General features: G+C 45.3%; 1 non-coding gene across 1 annotated transcript; it reads left to right on the top strand.

The window, feature by feature from the left end:
* The first annotated feature begins 14,280 nt into the window (after nucleotides 1-14,280).
* LOC114810703 lies at nucleotides 14,281-14,418 on the top strand. The gene has a single exon (XR_003758398.1). It is a non-coding gene; the product is annotated as a small nucleolar RNA SNORA7 (small nucleolar RNA).
* Nucleotides 14,419-14,799: the final 381 nt, after the last annotated feature.

Below are 14,799 nucleotides of genomic sequence, written 5' to 3'. Positions count from 1 at the left end.
AGCTTACTGCTTGGTATGGTTGAGACATGTGAGAATGAGCTACCGCATTATATGCAAACAGCTGCTCTACGGAGGGCCGAAATGAGAACTGAAACGGGGAAACAGAAAGCAGAGGGCAGAGAGATGTTTTAAGGACAAGGTAAAACAAAACCTCAGAGAATGCTGAATATTAGGTGAAAACTATAAATTGTGAAGCGCAGACCAATGAGCATATCACAGAAAAGAAAGGAGTGACATTTTGAGCAGAAGATTCAAAAGGATTGCGAGACAAGGAGGCAAAAGGCAAATCAGCTCCAGATGCTGCAAACATGAAACAAAACCACCCGACCGGGGACAAACTCATTGCGTCACAATGCAACTGGGACTCTGGGTCCCATATTGTCCTTGCAGGCACAAACGTATGCACCAAAGGTTAATTTTCCTGTCCCTTCTTCGAACATGAAGCACGGTTTTATACTTGGGCTTGGAGGTGGAATTCTCTCTTAAATATAACCTTAACATTGAGGTCTATGTAGATGCTACCAACTTGTCCTTGGGCTTAAAGATGACAGTGCTGATAGGGAGATTGCATACACTGGTGGGAGTGTCACCCTGAGAATCTCTTGCACACTTGCATACTGTCCATGAAAATATATTAATGTGCCTTTTCTCGTCCCTGCCATTCAGGGTGAGCACTGCTTAGACCTAAATGGTTAAGAGGGTAAAAGCATGTCTACCTGCCTGCGGGGCATATGCATGAGTTGTTTTGGCAGTGGTGGTAATGCATTCATTCATTCAAGAGTATTTATTGAGTGTTTACTGTGTGCAAAGCACTGTACACTTAGCATTTGGGAGAGTAAAATACAACAATACACAGGGGTAAGATTTATACTGAGCCACCCACCCACATTCTCTTGCTCAAGCCCCCCTGTATTCAGTGGCAAACATTATGAGATGATGGCAATTGTTAAGTGCTTACTATGTGCCAAGCACTGTTCTAAGCACTGTTGACTGTTAGGGAGAATGATTACAGTCTATGATTACAGTGTAGATTTTTTCATGGTATTTGTTAAGCGCTAGCTATGTGTCAGGCACTGTATGTCCCATATCAGGCTCAGTCTTTATCCCCATTATACAGATGAAGTAGCTGAGGCACAGAGATATGAAGTGACTTGCCCAAGGTCACATAACAGACAGGTGACTGAGTTGGGATAAGAATCCAGGTCCTTATGACTCCCAGGTCTATGCTCTTTCCACTAATCCATGTTGCTCAGTAAAGGCTGAGGCTGCAACGGCCATCAAAAGAAACGTCTTTGCTTGCATATGTTTTGCTCTACTGGCTGCTTCCGAACTCTGATACATGGAGATGGTGTCTGTTATTTCTGATGCACTCGATTCAAAGGACCGTCCTGCTAGGTAACCGTTACCAAAGAGACCACATCATCAGAAGAGGAATTTCCTTGAGAAGAGGTTCTAGTATGTTCCTGCAAATTATCAGCAAAAGGAAGGAAGCACTTGCTCATCATAGGGATCTAATGGACTGGGAATTAAGGCGAACAGTCTGGGAAGCAACTGGAAGTTTGGATAGCTTTGGTAAAAGGTACAAGCCTTTGCTGCAAAAGTGTGTGTCTACCGGATGATGTTGGAGTGGAGCTCAATGGCACGTGGGGCCAGTGGATCTGTCATAAGCGATGATCCTGGTGTGTGTTTCCTTCAGTAAGGGTTATCTAGAGAGAGAGTCCTGTGGTAATGGACACCGCTGTGTCAACCTCCAGGGTCTAGTTATACCCGAGCTGGAAAGCAACGGGAGCAGAACAAGGTAAATGGTTCTTTCGCTGGCCAGCATGGTGCAGTCTCAGCAGTCTCTATGCAGAGATGAAAAGCCTGTCCCCAGCAATACTTTGTATCTAAACCCATCCCTTCAGAACTCCCACTTCTATGGGAGCTGCTTCGTGAGAAGCAGCGTGGCTCAGTGGAAAGAACATGGGCTTTGGAGTCAGAGGTCATGAGTTCGAATCCCAGCTCTGCCACTTGTCAGCTGTGTGACTGTGGGCAAGTCACTTCACTTCTCCGTGCCTCAGTTACCTCATCTGTAAAATGGGGATGAAGACTGCCAGCTGTGTGACTTTGGGCAAGTCACTTAACTTCTCGGTGCCTCAGTTCCCTCATCTGTAAAATGGGGATTAAGACTGTGAGCCCCACGTGGGACAACCTGATTCCCCTGTGTCTACCCCAGCGCTTAGAACAGTGCTCGGCACATAGTAAGCGCTTAACAAATACCAACATTATTATTATTATTATTATTACATCATTCCCCTGGGTCTACCCCAGCGCTTAGAACAGTGCTCGGCACATAGTAAGCGCTTAACAAATATCAACATTATTATTATTATTATGGGGAAAGACCTCTCCAAACTAGAGGATACGCAGCACCCATCTTCTGTGAGCTATCCTTCAGTCAATCAGTGATATTTACTGAGTGCTCACTATATGCAGAGAACTGTACCAAGCACTTGGGAAAGTACAATACTATAGAGCTAGCAGACATATTTCCTGCCCAAAAGCTTAAAGTATAGAGAGGAAGACAGACATTAATGTGAACAATTGAGTAATTTATAATATGTAATTTATATTATATAGGGGATTAGGGGTGGGAGGTGAGTATCAAATGTCTGAAGATCACAGGCCCAAGTGCATAGATGACGCAGGAGGGAGAGTGAGCTGGGGAAAAGAGGGCTTAATCCGGGAAAGTCTCTTGGAGATGTGACCACAGTAATGGAGAGATAGGGGTTTGGCATATATAGAGGGGGAGGGAATTCCAGGCTAGCAGGAGGACATGGGAAAGGGGTCAGCAGTGAGAAAGACTAGATGAAGACACAGTGAGTAACCTGGTGCTAGAGGAACAGAGTGTGCAGGCTAGGCTGTAGTAGATCAGTGAGGTGAGTTAGAATGGGTCGAGCTGATTGAGTGCTTTAAAGTCAATGGTAAGGACTTCGACGCGGAGGTGGATGGACAGCCATTAGAGGTTCCTGAGGAGTGGGGAGACATGATCTGAATGTTTCTGTTGCTAAATGATCTGTGCAGAGGGAAGATATGGACTAGAGTGGGGACAGACAGGAGGTCAGCAAGGAGGTAGATACATTAGTCAAGGCAGGATAGGATAAGTACTTGGATCAACATGGCAGCAGTTTGGATGGAGAGGAAAGGGTGGATTTTAGCAATGTTGTGAAGGTAAAACTGACAGGACTTGGTGATACTGAATATGTGGGTGGAATGAGAGAGAGTTGAGGGCAACACCAAGGTTATGGGCTTGTGAGATAGGAAAAGACAGAGGGAGGACAGGGTTTGGGTGGGAAGATCAGGAGTTCATTTCTGGACACGTTGAATTTAAGGTGTGGACAGGACATCCAGGTAGATATGTCTTGATTGCAGGAGGAAATGAGAGATTGTAGGGAAGGAGGGAGGTCGCGGCTGGAGATGTAGATTTGGGAATCATCTGCATAGAGATGGTATTTGAAGCCATGGGAACGAGTGAGTTCTCCAAAGAAGTGGGTATAGGTGGAGAATAGAAGGGGACCTATAACTGAGGCTGGAGGGACTCCCACTGTCAGAGGGTGGAAGGCAGAGGAGGAGCCAGCAAAGAGATTGAGTAGGAGCAGTCAGAGGCATAGAAAAACCAAGAAAGAACAGTGTCGATGAGTCCAAGGTTGGATAAAGTTTCAAGGAGAAGGGGTTGGTCTTCAGTGTCAAAGGAGGCTGAGAGGATTAGGATACAGTAGAGGTCATCAGATTTGGTGATAAGGTGATTGGTTACCTTAGAGAGGACTTCTTTCTGTGGAGTGAAGGGGGTAGAAGCCAGATTGCAGGGCATCTAGAAGAGAATTAGAGGAGAAGTGGAGACAGCAGATATAAACAACTCTCAGTAAGTTTGGGGCAATAACTGGAGGGACACGAGGGGTCAAGGAAGGAGTTTTTTTTTTAGGATAGAGATTTCCATTTCATCAAGATGAAACAACCTCATCTCGCCCCACGATATCAACTCCTCAGCCATCCAGCCCACCTGACAAAAGAGACTGTAAGCTTCTCTAGACTGTGAGCTTATTGTGGGCAGGGATTGTGTTGGTTTATTGTTATATTATACTGTCCCAAGCACTGTATTCACACAGTAAGCACAGGAAGCAGCGTGGCTTAGTGGAAAAAGCATGGGCTTGGGAGTCAGATGTCGTGGGTTTCAGTCCCGTCTCTGCCACTCATCAGCTGTGTGACTCTGGGCAAGTCACTTAACTTCTCTGTGCCTCAGTTACCTCATCTTTAAAATGGGGATTACGACTGAGTTTCCCACAAGGGACAACCTGATTAACTTGTATCTATCCCGGTGCTTAGAACAGTGCTTGGCACATAGTAAGTGCTTTCCAAATACCATCATCTTCTAGACTGTGAGCCTGTTGTTGGTTAGGAATTATCTCTGTTGCCAAATTGTACTTTCCAAGCACTTAAGTACAGTGCTCTGCACACAATAAGCGCTCGATAAATGTGATTGAATGAATGAATATAAGCAGCCTGCACATGTATAAACGGACATAATCATAGTTTTTCTTTGAGGGCTGGGCCAGTTGTATCTCCTCTAGACCATGAAAATCCCCAAGGGACTTAATATCATGTGAAGCACAGAGGAGGTACTCAAGGACTAATGACCAGCAGAAATAGTCATGCTTTGCATGAGGTAAGGTGATATTCTTAAATGTGAAGAATGAGTTGCTGATATATAGCGGAGTGCTAGATAGTCTGGAAAAGATACAAGATGTCAAAGGTTAAAAGGATATTTGATGCTTAATGAAGGTCTCAGGAGCTCCAGACAGAGTCATAGCTGCAGATGACCGAGGTACACAAGTAGGCAGCTGTTTGATAGCTGGGTCACAGTCACAGCAATGGTCTGTAAAACTTAAGCAGGTGTGGTTGAAAGGGAATTGCAAGGAAGGAAAGGATGAAAACTTCATGACTCCAGGAGCAGAGGAGCTGTGTTGCTTTACATTTCCCAAAGGTCATTCTCCTAAGCTCTTAGAACAGTGCTCTGCACATAGTAAGTGCTCAATAAATACAATGTATTGATTGATTTGACTTTTCTACCTTAGATGGAGCAGTGCATAACTCTCTGGGACAGAGCTCATTATTTCTAAAGAATCGTCTCCCATAGGACAGGTTTTCCCCTGCTGTCACTGCTGCTAGTAGGAGCTTCTCTATGACTGGCGGGGACTGTGTTTATTGTTGCACTGTACTCTCCCAAGCACTTAGTATAGTACTCTGCACACAGCAAATACTCAATAAATACGATTGAATGAATGGCTGTCTGGATACCCCCAGATTGGCTTCTGCCTGGGACCCTAACTCAAAGAAGATTTCCATGTGATCAAATTATTCTTTCTGTGTAACCAGTAGACGAAGGGCAGGAGACTAGGGTGATAAAATTTGGGGTTAAGTTTTAAACTTTTTTCCATTCCCTTCCTAAAGAAAAAATGAAACCCTTAAAAGAGAGGTGGTCATCTTTTCTGAGCATATGTAAAAGCTTTATCTCCTTGCTAATCCCCGAGTCTGCAGTTGCAAATCTGTCTTTGATCTCTCTATATTCTTTCCAATTGCAATTCTGATTAAACATTGGCTTTGGTTATTATTCTGTTTGGGATCCTAGTTTGGCCATAGTTACTGAGGCTTTTATTGAGCTAGCAAACTGATCCTAGCTAGCCTCCTTACCCCTTATTTCCCTCTAAGGAGTGATGAACATAGATTTTAATTCTTGTTCAGTGTGGTGTAGCAAGATGACCCCAATCTCATGAGGCATATACTTCTGATCCAACAGAGACAGATTCCAAAATGAAAATATCACCTATCATGGGAGAACATCTATGAATACATCAGAGGATCCTGAATTTACAGAGGACACCATTTCATACAATATATCTAAGTTATTACGGTAATTGTTAAGCACTTACTATGTGTCAAGCACTGTTCTAAGCACTAGGGGTAGATACACGTGCATCAGTCAGGTCGGACACTTGCCCTGTCTCAAGATATTCAATAATCCTCACTTCACAGTTGAGGATACCGAGGTACAGAGAAACTAAGTGACTTGGCCAAAGTCAAACAGCAGACAAGTGGCAGAGCAGGGATTAGAAACCAGGTCCTCTGACTCCCAGCTCTGTGCTCTTTTCACTAGGTCATAGGGCTTATAAAGATGAATTCTTAATTCAGTTTCTTCATACTATATTTCTAAGCTCGTCAGAGGTTTGGATTTGGGAAGGGATGCGACAGACAAAGTGGGAAGAAATTGAGTCTGGTTCTTACTCCCAGCTCCGCCCCTGGCCTACTGTGTGACGTTAACCTCTCTGTAAAATGGGGATAAAACATCTGCATCTCCTACCTCTCAGACTGGGATTCCTGTGTGGAAGAGGATCTGTGCCTGATTTGATAATCCTGTATTGACTTCAGTGCATAGTTTGTGCATATTAAAGACCATAATTATTATTACCACGTGAGTCGGGATGGGAGTGGGCAGGAAAAGGGAACCATGACCATGCTGTGCCCATATTGTCCCTGGGAGGGAGGGTGTGGGCTTTTCTTTGGCTATTTAAAATTGCTTCGCTGGTGGGCTTCCCTTCAACTGCTATTCTCAAGAAACTCTTCTAGGAAACCTCCCTTAAGCAACCGTAAATTTACCAGTAAAACACCAACATGGTTGCCCCATCCACCCCTCCCTCTCAGACCCTGTATCTCTGCCCAAAGACAAAACAGTTCAGATTGCTGCTCCCCAGGAGATGATTTCCTGAACTCTGGAACACAGCTGGAGAGAGAGAAGGAAAAGACAATGGCTTGCACCCAGGATGCTGTAATTCTTTAGCCCAATCGATGGTACTGCAATGCTTACTGTGAGCAGAGCCCTGTACTAAGCTTTTGGGAGAGTACAATATAGCAGAGTTGGTAGACATGTTCCCTGTCCACAATGATCTTACAATCTAGAGGGGGCTCTGTGCTCATTGTAATGATAATTATAATAATTGTGGTATTTGTTAAGTACTCACTATAAGCCAGGCTCTGTACTTAGTGGTGGAGTGAGTACAAGCAAATCACGTTGGACACAGTCCCTGTCCCATGAGAAGCTCACGATCTCAATCCCCATTTTGCAGATGAGGTAACTGAAGCCCAGAGAAGTTACTTGCCCATGGTCACACAGAAGACAAGTGGCAGTGCCAGGATTAGAACCCATGACCTTCTGACTCCCAGGCCCGTGCTCCATCCACTATGCCATGCTGCTTACCCCCATGCTGCTAGAATCCCACTCTTTCCCAGGCCACACTTTGTGGGTAGGTGGCAAGTAGGCAGTAGGCCTCAACCCTAGGGCACCAGCAGCGATCCATAGGGCAGCCCTGAAATACGGAATCCTCCTCTGGAGAACACACATTGCCACCAGCCCTGGGACTTGCCTCTAAATAAGCAAGCATTCACTGGAAATAACGGGACACTCAGCTGTTTACCATGTGGGCCTTGTGCCACTAAGGCCCGCCACCCTCCCACCCCACCCCCCAAGGCAATAATTAGCATTCAACAGGAACCGGCTCCAAGACCAAAATTCACAGCGAGATACTTCGAGCTTTTAACATCAGGGGTTTGGGCCAGGCTCTTAATGATCTGGTTTGGTGATTGATGAGATCGACAACCTTCCCAGATACAGGGTTCGAGAAGGTATGGATGGAATTCAGGCCGCCCAAACCGGGAATCAGCGTGGACCCAGTTCAGCTCAGGCAAAGAGCCATTCCTGGATGGGGAGTATTTCTTCGCCAACTTGCCTTTCTGCTTAGAAAAGACTTCTACCGTGGGTCAGCTTAGCCAGACACTGAGTTCTTTCTCCTCCTCACCATGCTACTTCTCAATCTCAGCTTTTTCTGCTAAAAGTATACACATACATATATGCCACACAAGCTGACCACACAAGCCCCCTGCTGCTCTTGGGCCAGCGTATACTGTCCACAGTCATAGCTGGACCTGCTGTGGAAGGAATACAGCTAATGATGGAGGAATGGTTTTGCTTGTGCCTGCAGTAGCATGTTGTGCATGCAGCCCCCAGCCAGGCTGCCTGGGTGGATCAGGCTAGGCTGAGCCAGGCAGACGAACAGCTCCTCCTCACGGGACTTCAGGACAAGGGCAAGAGGACCTCTCACCTCTGCCTTGATGTCCTGGAAGGAACACAAAGACCATGAGCGAAGAGGGGAAACAGCAGATCAAGTGAGTGCCTTTTGATTCCCCCTCTTCCCCTCATTTTTTTCCTTTCTCCTTCTCCCTCCCTTCCATCCCTCTTTTCCTCCATTCTCCTCATCTCCCCTAACCCCTCACATCCCCTCTCAAGCCAAGCTCACCCCCATGGCCCAAAGAAAAAGCTAGCACCCCCGGCTAGACAATATCTGGGGTGAATGAGTGAAACTGCAGAATCTTTCTCAGGAAGTGATTAGAATTTGGACAAGTTCTCTCCTTTCGGAGTTGATCAGAGGTCGTTCCTCCTGCAAATAGACAAAGTCCCACCTCCTTATCAAGGAATAGTTAGCTGAGTGTTCACTCAGCACTTGGGATCCTCAAATCAGTTTTGTTTTTTGAAGACCTCAGAACACACAAGTGTGGGCTCAACGCTGGGATGGGTAGGGGAGGCAGGCTCTATTTAACATGGGGAAGAATTTACACTAACAAGAAGTGGCCTCCCAGATGAGACTGAAATACTACAATACCACCCAGTCTCTTCTGAAACGTGTACAGCATGGCCTAGTGAAAAGAACTCAGGGTTGGGAAACAGAAGACCTGGATTCAAGCCTCAGCTCCATCATTGGCCTACTGTGTGATCCTGGGCAAGGAACTTAAACTCTCTGAGTCTCACCCTAAAATGAGAAGATAGACTGTGAGTTCACATCAGACAGGGACTGTGTCTGATCTCGTAACCTTGTATCCACCTCAGTGCTTGGCACATAGTAAGTAATAATAATACTTGTATTTGCTCAGTGCTTACTATGTGCCCAGCTCTGTACTAAGTCCTGGGTAGGTACAAGCAATTCGGGTTGGACATAGTCCCTATCCTGCATGGGGCTTACATTCTTAATGCCCATTTTACAGATGAGAAAACAGAGGTACAGAGAAGGAAAGCAACCTGCCCAAGGTCACACAGCAGACAAGTGGCAGAGCCAGGATTAGAACCCAGGTCCTTCTGACTTCCAGGCCTATGCTCTATCCATTAGGCCAGGCTGCTTCTCTAAGTACTTAATAAATACCATTTTCATAATAATATTGCTCACTAATCTTGGCCATTAGTTCTACATTTCACCTTACATCAGTATCCACAGCTACCAGAGCTGCCACCTAATCGCTGGAGTTTTTCAGCCCGCAGCCTGAAACCTTATACCCAGTGAAATGAGGATCACTGATGAACTGCTCAGATAGCAGATAGAGAAGCAGTCTGGCCTAGTGGAAAAAGCACAGGTCTGAGAGTCAGGGGCACTGGGTTCTAATTCTGCTTCCACCAATTGCTGCATGACCTTGGGGAAGTCACTTTCCTTCTCTGTGCCTCAGTCTCAATTATAAAATGGGGATTAAGGACCTGTTTCCCCTCCTACTTAGGCAGTGAGCCCTATGCAAGACAAAATCTCTGTCCAGCCTGAATAACTAGTGTCTACCCCCAGTGCTTAGAACAGTGCTCGACCATAATAATAGGAGCACTTGCCAGCCTCCTATCCAGAGCAACTATTGAACTTACTAAAGAAAGATGCAGAGTTCAGATCTACAATGTCTAGGAAGTTGATTGGGCAACTATGAGACCTGTTTCTGGCCATAGCACATAATTTCAAATACATTATTCTGTGGAAAACTGGTGATTAAGACCCGTGGAGCAACACAGGAAATGGAGCAGTCAACTGTCATACTTGATATTAAAGTGAAATCAACCCTAAAAATGAAATCAGAACAAAAAAGGGTCTTTTAGCCAACAAAGCTCTCTGTTAGGGAGAAATTGGCATTTCAAAGCATGGATTAAACTGAGCCATTGCTGAGACCTCAGGCTAAGTGCTGGAAACAGGGATTACAGTTGTATTCTTCCTTTATTCAATCTTATTTATTGAGCACTTACTGTTTGCAGGACACTGTACTAAGCACTTGGGAGAATGCAATATGACAGTAAACAGACATATCCCCTGACCACAATGAGCTTAAAGTCTGAGGGAGGAGGGAGGGGAAGACAGACATTAATATAAATAAATTACATTAATCTTGTGTGGCAGGACATCCTGTCCAAAGTAAGTGACCAAATTGGAAACTGGTAAACTTTCTTTTAGATAGGGACAGAGCAAAGGAGAGTTTTCCTCTCTTGCACCAATCTTGCTGATTAATTAGGTAATGAAGACTTTTGAGAAGCAGCATGGCCTACTGGACAGAGCACAGGCGTGGAAGTCAGAAGGACCTGGATTCTAATTCCGGCTCTACCACTTGTCTGCTGTGTGACCTTGGGCAAGTCACTTGATTTCTCTGTCTCTTACCTCACCTGTAAAATGGGGATTAAAACTATAAACCCTATAAGGGATAAGGCCTTTGTCCAACCTGATTTGCTTGAATTTACCCCAGTGCTTAGTACAGTGCTTGGCACATAAAAAGCGCTTAAATACCACTAAAAAAAATATACAGGAGATCTATTTGTAGTCTGACAAATTCTTCACAGGCTCTCTCTGGTTGGCTTGATGATTCAGCAGCTCCATCTCCAATCCTTTCACTGGTGTTTCTAGGGCTGCAAATAGGTCTTATCGAGAATTTATCCCGAGGATTGCTAATCTCAAGTGTCACCCTTGATGACCGGTGGGTACCAAGGCCTTAGGTCTTGTGTAGGGCAGAGGATTGCACAGCAGGAATGTCGATGGAGGTTTTCAATGCATCAGGGCTTCCTTTCACTAAAGGTGTTCTAGCATTCCCTGCCAACGAAGGCTATCTGATTCAGGGCCCTCAAAGCCTGCAGATGACGAGTCAGGATCTAACAGATTTAATTTCTCTTGACAAAAAAAACAAAAAAAACAAAAAAAAACAAGTTCCGTGTTGAATTCCAGGGCCAAAGGTGGTACATTTTTTTTTCCCCTGCCAGAGTGGAGAGACCAAAATGTAGCTGCTCCAACAGCACCTCAGGAGTCTGGATGGAGACTCCACCCTCCAGAATTGAGGTTTGTGCTGGGGCAGGCTTTGGGGTGGGGAAAAGGAAAGGTGGGGCCGGGGCCAGTGGCATCACACTTCGGCTGGGCCAATGGGAAATCGCCACATCTTGCTGGCCCATCTCCCAGCCCTCTCTGAAGCCTGGAGATTAGGGCAATTTAATCCTTTGCTCCTCTCCCTTGAGCTATTTCTGTGGATGGAGGGGGGAGGGCATGCCTCCTGTTCCCACAGCAACAGTGCCGGATTCTTCTGCCAGGGAGAGGAGAGGAGCCCAACACGGGAAACAAGCTGGGGGAAGGGAGAGAGCCAGTCTTTTCTCCTCCGCCTTCCAGACTGTGGAGGCTCTCTGCCACGGCAGAGATGTTGTGGGAAGAAACAGCATGCGCAAAAGAATTCTCTGAGGGAAGAGAAGAGCATCTTCAATATCAGGGCTCCCTGAGTTAAACGGAAACCAAGATGCTGGAAGCAGCAAGGCACGGTGTTGTGTTTTTTAACAACAACAACAATCATAATAATGGTAATAGTGGTATTCGTTAAGTTAAACACTGTACTAAGTGCTGTAACAAATACAAGATTATTGGGTCAAGCATAGACCCCCATCCCTCACAGTATAAGGGGAAGGGAGAATAGGTATTGAACCTCCATTTTATAGATAAGGAAACAGAGGCACTGGTAAATCAAGTAACTTGCCCAGGATCACACAGCAAAGTGCCAGAATCAGTATTAGAATCTAGATCCTCTGACTTTTTCAAACCAAGACTTTAGAAGAAAAAGTGAATCAACTCATCAACCCTACTGATGAAGAACAAAAGTTCCATTATTCCCCTGGAAAGAAAAGAAGGAAGCCATGTCCTGCCTGAAGTCTGAGAAGAAAGTAGAGAACAGCTCAATCCTGAACTCAGGCTGTTACTTGGAGTCCTTCCCTTCCACTGAGAGAGGACTCACTTCTCAATAGCCCTTGTCAGTTCAGGTCAAAAATCCCAGTCATCTTTGCTGGATCCTAGAGTTCAGCCCTATCTTTCCCTATCTGCTCATAACGAAATTTAAACCTCTGCCAGCCATACCCAGAGAGAGGACAAAGAGCAGGAGAGCATCTCCACTCTCACTGGACACCAGATCAGGGACCTGATGGGGGGAAACATTTTCCCACTGGCTCAGAAATGCAGGCAAAGATTCACTGCATCATGGCCTTTAGGCTTCTCCTTTGTGCCACCATCCTCTCCAGTGAAGTGTTTTTCTTGCAAACTGAGGCTGTGCAGGTTCCTACACTGAGGTCAGACCCCAGTATGCACCTCAATTTTTTTTTTTAAGAGTACAACCTGAGTTAAAAACACCAAGTAGTCAGCCCATATATAGCTACAAGTATGGGAACCTGTAGGGGGAACTTAAGAACATAACAATAGCATGAGACATAACTGTGTCAAGATTCAAGATTCTATCTGCACTATTGAAAACATACATGGAAGGAACCCTGAGATGGTACTGACTTCCTCAATCATTGTTATTTATTGCTTACTGTGTGTAGAGCACTATACTCAAGTGTTTGGAAGAGTATCTCTGTATATAAGTGTAGGAAGAGAGAAGCAGAATGGTGCACTGGATAAAGCAAAGGCCTGGGAATCAGAAGGTTATAGGTTCTAATCACAGCTCTGCCACTTGCTCTGTTGTTGACCTTGGGCAAGTCATTTCACTTCTCTGGTCCTCAGTTTCCTCATCTGTAAAATGGGATTGAGACTGTGAGCCCTATGTGGGACAAGGACTGTGTCCAACCAGATTTGCTCGTATCCACCCCAGTGCTTAGTACGGTGCCTGGCACATAGTAAGCACTTAATACCATTATTACTATTATTATGTCTGTTCATATATACACAGAGATCCATAGATCTATAGATATCTAGATATATTGCTATATCTGGATCTCTCTCTATGTATAATATATATTTGTAAAGCACTTACTATGTGTCAAGCACAAGGATAGACAGAAGTAGATCAGGTAGGGCAGTACAGAAGAGTAGGCATAGACAATCCCTGCCCACAATGAGTTTACAGCTGAGAGGGTAGATGGGGGAAATAAAGGACTGAGTCAGGGAAGGCCTCTTGGAGGAGTTGTGATTTTAGGAGGGTTTTGGAAGTGGGGAAAGAGTCGTGGACTGTCGGATATGAAGGTGGAGGGAGGACCAGGCCTGAGGGAGAATGTGGGCAAGGGGTCAGTGATGGGATAGATAAGACTGAGATACAGAGAGTAGGTTGGAGTTAGAAAAGCAGAGCATGTGGGTTGGGTTGTTGTAGGAAGTCAGCAAGGTAAGGTAGGAGTGAGAGAGCTGATGGTAAGGAGTTTCTATTTGATGAGGAGTCCCAAGAACATTAATAAGCAATGTCATTTCTGGGTCAGACCAATTGTTCCCCACCTACCCAGCAGAGTATTTTGTCTATGAGGGTGATGACAATTCACCCCTCATGGGTTTAATCCTTTAATATTAACCGAATACAGTCCCTCTGTCTCATCTCTCTCACCGACAAGTATCGAGTCTTGATTTAGTAGATGAGGAAATTTGAGGTCCAGAGAAGTGTAATGACTTGGCCAGCGTCATTACTACCCTCATTCCTGCCTGGAACTCCCTCTACTTTCATATCTGGCAGACCAGCACTCTGCCCATCTTCAAAGGGAGGCAGAATGGTCTAGTGGAAAGAGCCCAAGTCCAGGACTTGGGAGTTAGAGGACCTGGCTTCTAATCTTGGCTCTGCCACTTATCTGCTGTGTGACCTTGGGCAAGTTGCTTAACTTCTCTGTGCCACTGTTACTTCACCTGTAAAATGGAGATTAAAAACCTGTTCTCCTTATACTGAGAGCCCCCTGCATCCAATCTAATTCTCTTACATCTACCCCAGTGCTTAGTATGGTTCCTGACACAAAGTAAGGGTTTAGCAAGTACCATTAAAAAAAGTCATAGTAGAATCATATCTGTTCCAGGAAGCTTTCCCTAGTCTCATCTCTAGCCTATTCTTTCTCCCTTCTGCATCCCCAATGCACTTTAGTCTATATCCCTTAAGCATTTTGATATTCACACCCCTACTCCCTACCTTACCCTCTCAGGATCACCCCTGGAGAATTTCCAGAACTCTACCAGTCTCAGCTACGAGAGGGAGAATCAAGCAGAGGCCTACCCATTCCATTCCTAGCTTGGGCAGTTGCTAGCAAGTGGAAGGCAATCTGCTACAAGTCAAAACTCACCTGTGCTGGGCAATGGCAGCATGGGAGAAAGTCGAGGTGGACACTCAAGTTTACTGTGCAGAAGAAGGCAATGTAAACCACTTCTGTATATTTACCAAGAAAAGTCTGTGGATACACTACCAGAATGACTGCAGATGGAGGTGGGGCATTCTGGGAGAGATGTGTCCGTGGAGTCACCGTTGGTTGGAGACAACCCGACAGCATAAGACAAGACCCCCCCTTATCTGCTGCTTCCTCTAAGTGCAATTTTAGTGTACCGATCAATGGAATTTGAGCATTTACTACTTGCAGAACACTGTACTAAGATCTTGGGAACTATAATGCAGCAAAATTGGTAGACACATTCCTTGCCCACATTGAGATTACAGTTT

Source organism: Ornithorhynchus anatinus, chromosome 3 (assembly GCF_004115215.2).
Source record: "Ornithorhynchus anatinus isolate Pmale09 chromosome 3, mOrnAna1.pri.v4, whole genome shotgun sequence".
Lineage (NCBI taxonomy): Eukaryota > Metazoa > Chordata > Mammalia > Monotremata > Ornithorhynchidae > Ornithorhynchus > Ornithorhynchus anatinus.
The sequence above is the reverse complement of the archived record's forward strand: the minus strand, read 5'-3'. Positions and strand labels throughout refer to the sequence as shown.